Below are 13,604 nucleotides of genomic sequence, written 5' to 3'. Positions count from 1 at the left end.
ATCATTATCTAAGTCTATTCAGAATAAACTGGCATATGTGATTCTATATAATCACTTTGCATTATAATTCCAACCAACTCTGGATTTAGGAAAAAAATGAATCTTATAATATGCATAAGAGGGCTGTGGTCGTAGCTCAGAGTGCTTACCTAGCACATGTGAGGCACTAGGTTCCATATTCAGCACCGTAGAAAAATAAATAAAGGTATTGTGTCCGGCAACAACTAAAAATATTTTTTAAAAATGCATGTACAGTGATTCAAACACATATGAATAAAAATAATTTGTAAACCAAAACATTTAGCCCTTTCCATGTCTAAGAATGCCACACACTGTTTAATTTCAGTATATTATAGGAAAGGGATAATGTGTTACATTTGTCATATAATATATGTTGAGTTTTTTTAAACTAAAGTTATATTTTAAAGTGTTTCACTCTTGATGCAAATATAATCTATGAGAGTTTTTCCTACAGAACCTTAGAAAGAAAATGATTATAACCCAAGCTCATAAAGCGTTTATATTTCAAAATCATTTTACATTCTTCATTTTATGCACCTCACAGGACAATTTTGAGGTAGTTTATTATGCTTTGCACACAGTTCAACAGATTGAGAGAAGGTAGGTTATCAGGCCAAGGAGAGACAGCTGCTCAATGGAATAACCAAGGTTAGAATTCAGACCTAATAAATGAAGTAAAACATTTTATAATATTCTACATGAAAATTCTTTTTAGGGTTAATAGAGAGAAGCTTATTAAAGCATAGACTTCTATTGTTAAATCAAAATTTTAAGTACTGCTTATTGAACAATAAAATTATTTTAAAATATTATACAGAAGGCATTGAGTTAGACAAATAAAATTATCAGGTTTTGCTTATTATCTATAACTTACTAAATTTGTTTTTATTAAGTAATCACAAAAAGTAGTATCTTTAGACAATGATAACCTTATGAAGAAATCAAGAATTCAGCCACATATTTGGTACAGCAAAGTAGTTGAAAAGATAAAGATTAAAACATTTTTAAATAAAAAAGTAAAAATAAATAAAAAAGAAAGGATAAAAAAATCCCACATTTCCACTCTTCAAAGTAGATTTTTTTTTTCTATTTAACAATCTTAAAATATTCTCAGCTTCAAATTAAGAAAATGTGTAGGGGAAAAAAAACCTAAACCCTAGTTCTTTCATACTAATCAATAAAAGTTAATTTTCAATGAGGAAACCAGAGATGGAAAACATTAAGTTGGAAAATATTAAGGCTGAAATTGAATATTTTTTTCTCCAATGTTCTTCCTGAAATTTATCGGATAAATTACTCTGCCATTTTGGAAGTCATTTTTTTAAAATAGAAAATTACTTCTTTTTTAAAATAGAAAATTACTTTTTTGCATTCCCTGGCTCCAATCATCCTTATTAGCAACATAAAATTACCCAGAAACACTCTAGGAGTGTAACGCAAAAGATTGTGTTATAGAAATTATCCAAGTAGCACTTATTTTTGAATTCCTATTTTCCCTTGACATTTACTACTACATAAGAACAAAGTATATTAAAAGACACCTACTGAGATTCTTAGGAATTAAATTAACCTATAATGAAGTGACATTAAAGGCATGCATAATAATAGTTAAATTTAGAACATATCTGCTGTGGTCACTTTTTAAAAATGTATAGGGCGGCATCCCAAATAGTACCCCTTTAACGAAAACACTAAATTTCTGGAAAACAACAGTCACAATTTAAAGTTAAAAACAGGTGGCAACGTTTCATCCTGACCATCCTGACGCACACGGAGCTGCATTTTTAGTCACCTGTAGATCCTATGGATGCTGCTCCTGCAGCCGGTTGGCCCCAGGGCCTGGGGGAGAAGGGAGACACCGCGGACGGCAGAGCGCTCTAAGCTCGTGCCTCCTACAGCAGACTGACACAGGCGGCACAACAAGGACCCTGCCGTCCTGTTTCTTTGAGATGACATTTAATGTATGGAGACCCTTTTCCAGTGGAGGGACACAGCACAATCAGAGCAGGCCTGTGTGGTGGGCGCGTGTCTGACTCCCCCTGTACCTGCTGCCCTGCAGCCGCGGGTCCCGGACTCCCCAGGACCCCAGCCCCGAGGCTCCCGGGAGGTGCCTGGGCTTCTCCTGGGGAAGCAGAAAGGTGGGGACGGTGTCGACCACCCTCCCAGAATTTCGGCCTCGCGGAAACACACTTCGATCCTTCTCCAAAATTAAAACTCCCTCCCCGACAACGCGCCCGCGCCCACCAGCGCCTGGGGAGGGGGCTGGGGGGAAGGGGAACCACCAGCCCCCGGCAGCACCGGGCCCTGGGATCCGGTGGCGCACCCTGCCGCCAGGACACGCCCGTTTCCCCTCCCCACGCGCGGTGTCCTCGAGGAGGGGCCTGGACGGGGTCAGAGGGCACGGTCTTCCCGGGCCTGCCAGCCAGGCCCAACACGAGTAACCCTGAAGTCCCACCGCCACTCGCCCTGGCCGGCGGGTTCGGAGGGGCCGACCTCCCTGTCCACCGCCAGGCCAGGCCCCGCCCCCTCCCCAGGTGCTGTGGCCTCCGAGGAGGGGCCGGCCGGGGTCAGAGGGCACGGTCTTCCCGGGCCTGCCAGCCAGGCCCAACATGACAAACCCGAAGTCCCACCGCCACTCGCCCTGGCCGGCGGGTTCGGAGGGGCCGACCTCCCCGTCCACCGCCAGGCCAGGCCCCGCCCCCTCCCCAGGTGCTGTGGCCTCCGAGGAGGGGCCGGGACCGGGGGAGCGGGCAGGGTCTTCCTGAGCTACCAGCCGGGCCCACCGCACTGACCCTTCAGCCTGGCCGCCACTCACCCAGGTCCCAGGTCCTCAGCCTTGGCTGCCGCCTCGGGCCACCCGGCCCCTCTCACAGCTTTTGTATTCTACCCAGTAAAAGCCCTGCACACAGCGGCGTTGATTGGCCCAGACCTAGAGGTCCTCTGGCCAATCAGAGCTGCAAGCTAGAAGGCTCCTGGGAATTGGGGGGAGGGGCACAGCGGGGCGCCTGCGCCTTGGGCTCCTGGCGGTGGAGGCACTGGGAGTCCGGCAGCTCCGAGTTGTTGGGGCACTTGCCTGGATGAAACGTGGCAGAACCTGGGATGGGAGCTAGGACCAGGCCGCCTTGCCCCAGCTCACCCATTCTCTCCAGAAGGCCTTCACCAGACTCGGCTGAAGCCAGGGCTTTGGGCTTCCTGAGGGCCCTGATTGTTCCAGACCGCCTTGGGGCATAACCCCCACTCTCCAGTTCCTTCTCTCAATGGCCCATGCTCACTCCTTGGCTGTGTGAAGTTCCCGTGCTAAGTGTCTCTTTGTGAATATCCGCAACCGTTTGATATAGAAATAGTTCCCATTTCACAGAAAAAGAGACTAAAACAAGCTTTGAAGTCCCTTTGCAAACTAGGCAGGTTGCTGGAATTCAAATGCACACATACGGAATTTCAAGGCTGTGGTTCTCAACCATGAAGGTGGGTTTTCTATTGAAACAGTCTCCTGTGGCTGGTCTCTGCGACTTTTCCTCACAAGCTGTCTGAATAGCAATATTTGAGTGGTGTGTTGGTCTCTCCAAAACTAACCGCCTCCTCCCCTACCAGCTAGCTCTTTCTCCTGTCTTCAAACCTCACTATGCCTACGTATCACCTCTTGTATTACTATTTCTCTGCACAAAATAAAACACCCTTCGCTAGTTTCTCATCAATTTCTGGAGTGTCAGAACCTCAGCTACACTTTCAAGAACCCCAGTGTGGTTGAAGGCTTTCTGGCCATGTCTCTATGCTCTTTCCAGTACATACGCACCTTGACTCCAACCCACTGGCATCAAACACAGCTACATATGCTTCCCCATTTCTTCATCGTATCACCTGGAAATGCGTCTGTCCTACTCCATTTCTACCTGGTGCAGTCCTATCCATGCCTCATGCCGCACCCACTTAGTCTTTATTTTGCCTCATAATTTCCATGGTCTGTTTTCCTGTTCCCTGATTTCTCCCAGTCCCAGAGGCCCTCATCAAATTTTACCTAGCGTTATTTCATAAGAGTCCCTGTCTGGACTCTTCCCCCTAACAGGAATGTAATCTTGATGAAGACAAGATTTGTCTCACTCATTACTGTTGTGGGGCCTAAGAAATTGCCTCATCAACTTAATGCACCCATGCAATGAATACATCTTGGTACGAGTTCATAAAGGTTCTCAGCAGCTGGTAGTCTTCCCCATCATTTAGACAAGGGCGTCTGAATTAGCCTCATGGGTCATGTTTACATGTTAAGATCACAGCTTCCCACTCAGTTTTATGATTTTTTCATCATCTGCAACCATCCTTTCTCTTCTCAGTCCCATTTCCATCGAGGGGCTCTTTTATTCCCCAACCCTCTTTTTTTCATGTTTTTCCTTCTTACTTGATTTCATTTCTTGACCCTTTCCTTCTTCCTTCCTGTGATCAACCTCCTCTTAAAGCCCTTTTAGGAGCTTTCACTTCCATGCTCATTTAGCATATTTACTAAGTACCAGTGTCATAGCCATGCTGTGTTGGGCGGATATCCTAAGATTTATTATATAAGAATAGGATATAGATACCATTTTTAAAAGAACATCCAAAAAAACTCTGTTTTAGCAAATGAACCCAAGAAGAACTCATAAGGGTGTAAGAGGTTCACAGCACTACTCATGATGCCTGGCATCCTAGGACCCATCTTAGGGTACAAATGACCATTTAGGCCAAATAGTCAGGAGATGGGGTTCTAGTTTCAACTTCCCCTCTAACATTCTCTAATAACTTCAGCCCCTCTCAGGTGTCTGTTTCTGCACCAGTAACATTCAGAAATGGGGTTAGGTCAATAGTCCCCAAGGTATTTTTCCAAAGAACACAAATTTTGCAGAAATTTAACAGATATCATGGAAAAATGGGGTAGGGATTGTTCCATGGCCAAAATCTTGGGAAAAACCTCTTTCAACAAACTTAAAACTTTCTTTTCCCCCAACTCTTCACAATACCTTTATTAAACTATGCACCTTAAGACTCTTGGGGGACAAGGTAGGAAACTTCATGTGTTGACTGGTAATTCTCTTCTTAATTATAGAAATTATTTCCAGAAGCCATTTCTGTGCATATTGGAGACAATAAAGACAGATATATCATAAGATTTTGAACAAGGAATAATCTACAAACCTATTTCTCCTCTCTAAAGCCTTATTGAAACTAACAATTTAGAAAATTTCAATGTGTCCAAGATATGGGAGGAACAAAGGAAGAAAAAACTTTCTAAAACTGATTAAACCAGTGTGAGAAACATATTTTTGAGTAGAAGAATTTTGCAGGTGACACTGAATTTTAAGCAGGAATCTTGGAGAATAATGTTATTCTCAAATATAGAAGAATTAACAAAAAAGAGGAAAATATATAAAAATACACTTAGAAATGTCATTTTTCTAAAGAAATCTTAGCCAAATGGATATTAAATAGGAGAGATAACTTTGATGGACTTTAACCCTAAATACCTGGGCTAATTTAAAATGCAATGTCAGTCCATATTTTGATGTGTTAAACTGATTTCTCAATGGTTCTGTTGAAAGTCAAAAAGGAAACAAAATTAGTTTACACCATTAATTTGGCAATTTGGGGGTAAAATTCATTTGGTTAGCAGAGATACACAAAGCAATGTAGTGAAACATCCTCAAAAACGTGTTCCAACTGGAAAACATGCATGTATATTTATATATGTATGTATTCCAATAGAAGGATATATGTGCATTATATATGTGTGTGAAATATGTGTTTGTACACATACAGATGTCATGGACATGCACTGGGACTTAAGAGGTTAAGCAGCTTATAATTTGAAATGGTGATTTTAAAATACTTTAAAGCATAAAGGGACTTACGTCGATAGGAAGGAAAATACAGAGTCTAGGGTATGCAAACTACTATTCTCTTTGGTTGTTGAGTCAATATGTAGGCAAAGCTTTCATGTGGAACATAGTGCAAACATGAAACAAAGTGATTACTCCTTGGTTTGCCTTTGGACTGTACTATTGTCAGGGTTAAGAGAACAGATTCTCCACATCCAGGGTTATTTTATGAGTCTTAATTATGAACCCCTGAGGAACTCAGTGGAGCCTGGGGTTACTGGAGATGATGTCTTGCTTGGCATATTTATCATCTACAAATCATCTGCTATAAATATACCTCAGCAGGCTCCTCATCAGGCTAGCTCAGGAACCTGTGATTTATGAAGGTTACAGGAAACAGTGTGAAGGCTGAAGCACTTAAGGGTAGCTTTCTTTTCTGACCCAGCCCTGCACTCTACTTGAATAGAAATGATCCAGAGAATGAGTGCTCTTTAGCATTTAGAATTAAGCCTTTTAAAATTCCCTTTGGATGTTATTCTTACATCACTGAGTTTTGACATTTAAGAATTTATAAGAAACATCAAAATCACTATGTTAAAGGATAATGTGAGAAAACACTAAACGTAAAATAGAAGCATATTTAAACCTTACTTTTCTTTCCTTTTTTTAAAGTACAAACTGTGCAAAGCATTTTCTCTCAATTTTTATTACACATCTATCATTAGTCTGTATTTTTCTCTGGATAAAATAACAGAACTGACCAAAATGTTTTGGAGATACCATGATTCCAATCTCTGGAAGTTGAAATAAATAAAATGTGTTTCTTCTTTGTATTGCTGAATGTTCTTTGTTTTTGAAGAAAAATGTGTTTGTTTTACAGAGTTTGGATTTTTCCTTGAACATATAAACAATATTTTCTTTGCACATTTGTTTTAATAAATAAAAAATTGTTTTAATGAACCAAAAATGACACAAAACAAAGATGCCACCCAAGTTTCTCTCACTGGTGATTTGTTCCTGCAAATACTCTTAAAGCCAACTGGGGAATGATTAACGTTTCCCTTACAGGGTTTTTCTTTAAACACTTATCCTAGAAGAGAAAGCCTTGAAGAGGGTCATTCTATTAACATGTATTAAGAAGTCAAGGGCCAATTTTAATATTTCAAACCACTCTGTTGTTTTCACTCAGCTGTTTTTACTCTAACATTTTAATAAAATATCTTGTTCTTGGCTACATAATCGCCCCAGGGGAGAGGAATAAAAGAGGAATAAAAATGCAGAAGAGCGAAGAGACAAAATGATGGGAAATGGCTTTATTCAACTTTATCTGTGGCTCAAGCAACTCACCCTTAGGAAGACTCCACACTTGAAATGAATTACCCTTTGTGGTCTCCTCCCACACATCACTGCACTGTTTTAGCATTTGTTTTGCAAACCACCAACTGAGTCTACAAGTAGAGACATAGTAAGGAGTCCAATGATATTTTTGCAGCCCATATATTTGAAGCTAGTTCAGCAAATACTTCAAGAGCCTACAGTTTAGGAGGCTAAATAAATAAATAATAAAATATGGGGGGGGCCTCGGAAATTTATCTTTTCCTTCCCTCTTACATGGAGAATCAGGTCCTTCTCTTGGTTTTCCCGGGTTTCTTCCCACTCGTTCCTCAAGCTTGTTACTAGGGAAACTTGAAAAAGAAAAAGATACATTAAGACCACAAAACAAAAGTTTTGATGTCACAACCATGATCCCATTTCTATGCAAAAATCAATGCAAGATTCCCAACCTAGGTCACTTCACCACAGTCCCTGCAAAGCCTGTACCGAACCTGAACAAACAAGATGTTAATTGCACACTTGCTGAGAAAAACTACTAGGGTTCCAGGCCGAGACCCACAGCAATGGAAGCTGAGATATGCCCCCCTCATGCTGAAAGACACGAAGAGAAAGACGGTCAAGTCCAGCGTTTACTTCTCACCCTCAGAGTCGCCTTCCCCTTCGCCATACGCCCCCCCACCAAACCCCACCCTGCCTCACAGAGTTTCTCTTACAGTTTGTAGCCGCCAGCACCAGCGGTAGGAACCGAGGACCAAAACCCTCACAGACACAGAAACCACCGCTTTTGGCACCTGCCTGGGTTTGAGTAGTGGTGACCTGCAGGCACACCGCGGCCCTGGCTGGACCTCCAGGGCGCACCCCTCCCGCACGCTCCCTCTCTCCCGCCCTCCTCTCTTTCTTTGCCTCTCTCTCTCTCTCTCTCTCTCTCTCTCTCTCTCCCGCGCCTCTCTCTCTCTCTCTCTCTCGCCCCTCTCTCTCTCTCCCTTCCACCCACCCCTCTCTCTTTGCCCGCCTCTCTCCCTCCCGCCCGCCCCTCCCTCTTCCCCCACCCCCCGCCCGCTTCTCTCTCTCTCTCTGCCCGCCCCTCCCTCTCTCTCCCGCCCCCCACCCCCCTCCTCCCCACCCCCTCTCTCCCCCACCCTCCGCCCGCCCCTCTCTCTCTTTGCCCACCCCTCCCTCCCTCTCTCTGCCTGCCCCTCTCTCTCTCCCCCACACTCCGCCCGCCCCTCTCTCTCTTTGCCCACCCCTCCCTCCCTCTCTTTGCCTGCCCCTCTCTCTCTCCCCCACCCTCCGCCCCCCCTCTCTATTTGCCCACCCCTCCCTCCCTTTCTCTGCCTGCCCCTCTCTTTCTCCCCCACACTCCGCCTCTCTCTCTCTCTCTCTCTCTCTCTCTCTCTCTCTCTCTCTCCCCACCCCTCTCTCTGTCTCCGTGCTTTATATTTTAATTTAAGGGCCCACCCTCTTCTCCCACCCAGCTGCTCTCCTCACTTGCTCTTGCACACACCCGACCGCGGGGCACACGAGGAGCCTCGGGCCAGCTGTCCTGCGCACAGCGGGAGTGCTGGCAGTGGGTGCGCAGGGGGTCGTCTTGCGGGCGCCAGCTCGGGGACCGGCACCTCTCTAGCGCGTGCCCAGGGAAGATGGAGCGCGGCGCCACCGCACACACTGGAGACTGAGCTTTACTGTCTCTCTCCCTCTCTTTCCTCCCTCCTCCCTGGGAATTCAAACAGCTTTCTGATATCACCAGCCAAAGATATTTTCCCTCCTCTCCTTAGTCACCCTCTGTCCCTCAGTACTTGTGGGGGGTGGGTGGGAGGAGGTAGAGAGAGGAAAGCGGAAAGAGGAAAAAGCATAAGCTTGAGCCTTCCCATCCAACCAGGAGTACTCCTGTAAGAGACCCACCGCACCAACAAATCTGCCTTAGAGCTGCCACCACCACCGGTCACTCCTCCTCTCAGTGCATTCTTTGCTTCTTGGCTAATCGGTTTGTTGGGAGATAGATTTGGTAAAGCAAATCTTTGTTCTTAATCTACTTTCATCGTTTTTTTTTTTTTTGTGTGTGTGTTTATTTGTTGAGAGATTTATATCTGTGCACAGCTGGGGACATATCTGCCACTTGATGATTTAAAAAAGCTAGGGTAGACTTAGGCCTTAGTCCAGCCTTAGACAGTATGCTGCATAATTGAAACAGAAACATCAACAGCCAGTGTCACCCTGAGAAGAGCAAGATTGGGACCATATATATGACACCCTAACTAAACAGTTTTCTGTGCTTTCTATTTTAATTTACATTGTGCTGTGAAAGGATCTACACATTCATAAGTGCTAAGATCAGAGAAAAAGTGAGAGTTGTCTATGTTCAGCAAGGACCTCCATGGGCTTTAACTCCTGGGATCAGGAGAGAGAAGTTAAATCTAAAAGAACTTGGCTTCTGCCTTTATGAGTGTTCAGCAAACAAAGAGCTCCAATCTTGGGTTTTCCCCTGTAAAAATCACAAGACTGACAATTATTTCCAGAAGGAAAATTTTTCATCACTGAATAATAATAGCTTCCGTTCAATGAAAGAAACTAATTGTCTCACATAAAACAAAACACTTGGCAAAAGAATGGTGAGAGGCTTAGGCTGAAGGACCCCAAATATAAAGCCATTTTAAATCCTCAAGGGCTGGGAGTAAAGCTTACTGAATGCTTGCAAATCTCCCCTAGATCACAATCCAATCATTTCTCGTTGCTGTACAAGTTTCTCAATGGGCTGCTAAAATCCCAAGCAATAGTGCAGAGAAGGTGTTAAAAACAACACGTGCCTATTAATCCCCCCAAAGGTTTGCAACACCAAACTCTCGTTGGCTACATGACAGACTGAACTCTACAATATTTCATCAGGGATTTGATGCACAAGTCAAACAGTGGACAATTGTATACAAACACCACTGTTAGAATAGTTTTTATAACCAGGCATGGTGGTGCATGCCTATAATCCCAGCAGTTCAGAAGGCTGAGGCAGGAGAATTGAGAATTCCAACCCAGCCTCAGCAACAGTGAGGAACTAAGCAACTAAGTGAGACCATGTCTCTAAAGAAAATACAAAATAGACCTTGGAATGTGGCTCAGTGTTTGAGTGTCCCTGAGTTTATTTCCCAATAGCCTTCCCCCAAAAAGAGAGAGAACAGATTTTGTCAATAATTTAATAATAACCAAGACTCAAGAAACTACGGATATGGGAAAAAGAAAGCCCTTGTACACTGTTGGTGAGAATGTAAATTTTAAAAAGTCATTTTTGAAAATAGTGAAAACTCTGAACCATTTAAAACACAACTAACATATAGCATAGTTAAATTGATTCTGGGTGTAATTTCAAGGTATTAGAATGAGGAAATTAAAGAAACAAATGTATACCAATTTTTATGTAGCAGAATTGTCAGTAGTTAAAAAAAAAGAAGAAGAAATAAAAATTTCTTCAAATGAAAGGTGTACCAGGAGATTACTTTAACTGCAGGGCATCTAACTACTCTCCTGTTAACCCTCACACCATATTTCAGACCATTTTCTCTTGTCAACAGAGGACACTGAGACTCAAATTAGCTAGACACTCCAAAGTATATAGACATGAGAGCTGTGGATACCTCAGACACCCCTGAGCCAAGAGAAGGTATGAAAGTGACATGAGGACACATCATCCTGTCAAGTCTACAATGGGGAATCCCCACTCAAAGACTTTCCAATAAGGTATCTGTATCTATGGAAGATAAATAGGGGCAGAAATGAGCATTGTTTTACAAAAAGAGCCAAGTGATCTTCTCTTTTTTTTTTTCCTCTCATATAAAATACAACAGAGAACAATCCCATAAACAGTGCCGTCTAGTGTTGGAGAAAAATAGTTACACAATATTGTGTCTGAAATATAATAGGAGAAACTGTTTATTATACTGTGGAGTAATAAAGATAGCATCAGGAATGTGAACAAGAAGATGAAAATATAGGATATATTCTGAGATATGAATATAAAGCTAAAGGTTAGTTCCAGCATTCTGAATTTGAGTTTCTGCTTCTCAGAAATTTCAGGAAGAAAAAGCAATTCAATCACCTATATACCAGCAAACCTTATGCAAAGAAACAAAATCACACTTGGATTTGGGATTCTCTCCTGATAATCACAGCAATCATTAGCATACAATTTGGGGAAATGCCAGGTTGCCAGAACAAAGCTATGCACATGGGCTTCGGGCCATGATTGAAGATATCATGAATGGAGAGAACAGAATTTCCAAAATTTCAGCTGATATATTTCCCACTTTATTTCCCAGAGGAAACTTAGAAATTAACTGCTCCATAGGAGGATTTATTTTGGCAGACACTGGAGACTAACTGTAATCGGTCCACAATTTAGTCTTTTTTTTTTTTTCATATGTAAGACCATTTTATTTAAATGACCCATAGAATGCTTAGAAGGCAGGCATTGTACAAGCTGAGCTATACCTCCAGACCCATTTGAAGGAAGGAAACAAGGGATTGAAGTCAGGGGCATTCCACTGTGCCTGACTTTTGTTTCTCATTTTTAATGTGAATAGTAGAAACTTTAAAATTATACTTATTTTGTCACTTTTTTTGAGGGGAGGAATATGGGAACATAGCTGACTCAGGGAATTGCTAATGAGTTTAAATCTCAGGCTGTTTTTTTTATAAGACCAGAGAACAGAAAAGTTAAATAATTTTAACGTAATTGTGATATCATTTCCATAAATAAAAATATAGACATATTTATTCACACATTACTTTAACCATATATACAGTGATAAGTGACAATGCACTTCTCTCTGGGCTGCACTCCAGCAGCAGCTGGTCAATCTCCTTGAAGCCTCCGTCCTGCTGCCTTCATTTTCTTTTTTAAAAACCTTTTGTTTTTTTAGTTGTTGATAGAACTTTACTTTTATTTATTTATATGTGGTGTTGAGAAACAAACACAGTGCGTCACACATGCTGGGCAATCTCTCTTCAACTGAACCGTCACTCAACACCTCATTGTTTTCTTAAGTGAATGAAATTTGACACAATCAACCAGTCCTTGTACTTTTTTTTAGCACATGTGATTTTATTTATTGCCCATTTATTTCACCTGGAATCTAAACTTGATTTACCTGTTGATTTGTGTGATCAATTTCACAAGGCCTTAGTTGTCACTCCTGCTTTGTATGCAATTTATTGTTGGAAACCACTCTTATTTGCACTAGTACATAGATCACGGATCTGAGACTAGAGGACATAGATACAAGATTTTGCTGAAACAACTAAAAAATCCATCTTCATCTTTCTCTCTTTCTGATATATAGGACATATACCAGTATGTGGAAAAATAACCTGATACATTAAGACTGCAAGAGACAATCCTCAAGTTTATATATATATTTAACCACTGATCCACATATTCAGATATATTCATTTATTTATTTGTTTTGATTTTGATTTTGAACCACCATCTATAAAAATTGCTTATGGCCTCAATAATTTGCTAAGTATAGCTTTGAATTTGCAATCTTCCTGCCTCATCTCCCCATGCTTCTTGTATGAAAGGCAAGCACCATTACACCTGGCTCATATCCTTCTGTTTATGAAGAACAAACCATGTGAGTTGTTTGAGAAGAGGTCACAGGGTATTAACTAATAAACAGAATAAACCCAGAGAAATAAGAACCTGGTCATAAAGAAGACCCCTGACACCATCTATATGAGTATCACACAAATTTACCAACAACAAAGAACTATTTTAGAGTACTTTAATACATAGCTGTAACCCTAGCAACTTGGGAAATTGAGTTCAGAGGATTGCAAATGAAATACCAGCTGGGAGACTTCATTGTACTTTCAAATCTGGTCTCTTAATGAACTTTAGTTTACTACTTATATTTTTAATGCATTGTCTTCTCAGGAACTGCCTATAGAGAATATAAACCTATTGCACTTTGCCTAGGACTTCTTTTGAAATATCTGTGGAAGAATCTATGACATTCTAAATCCAGCATTTTGCAATCCTGCCCTCTCAAGCAGTAGATAAGTCTCTAGGTATCATGGCTATAATGGCCTCTGAGTGCTTAGGTGACTGAGCATTGTGAAAAAACTCCCAAGGCTTCCCAGCACAAAAAGGGTGACCTAGGGTTTCTTCTCAAAAGAATTATTACTTTTAATCCCTACAGAGGGATTTAATCCCTGGGACGGGTGTGGTCAATCCACTGAGATGCCCTCAAGCCATCTTTCTTATTATTTCTAGGTAAGGTACTTAATAGTGTCTCTTTGGTAGCTATAAGGTTTTTAATGACCATCCATATTTTTTTTGAGAGAGATAGAGAGAGAAAGAGAGAGAATTTTTTTAATATTATTTTTTAGTTTTCTGTGGACACAACATCTTATTTG

At 41.8% G+C, this 13,604-nt stretch overlaps 1 pseudogene; it reads left to right on the top strand.

Annotated features, from left to right (window-relative positions):
• The first annotated feature begins 3,480 nt into the window (after nucleotides 1–3,480).
• The window catches only part of LOC144252848 (semaphorin-4C-like), a 36,435-nt pseudogene continuing 26,311 nt past the window's right edge, over nucleotides 3,481–13,604 (top strand).

This window comes from Urocitellus parryii, unplaced genomic scaffold (assembly GCF_045843805.1).
Source record: "Urocitellus parryii isolate mUroPar1 unplaced genomic scaffold, mUroPar1.hap1 Scaffold_61, whole genome shotgun sequence".
NCBI classification, from domain to species: domain Eukaryota; kingdom Metazoa; phylum Chordata; class Mammalia; order Rodentia; family Sciuridae; genus Urocitellus; species Urocitellus parryii.
The sequence above is the reverse complement of the archived record's forward strand: the minus strand, read 5'-3'. Positions and strand labels throughout refer to the sequence as shown.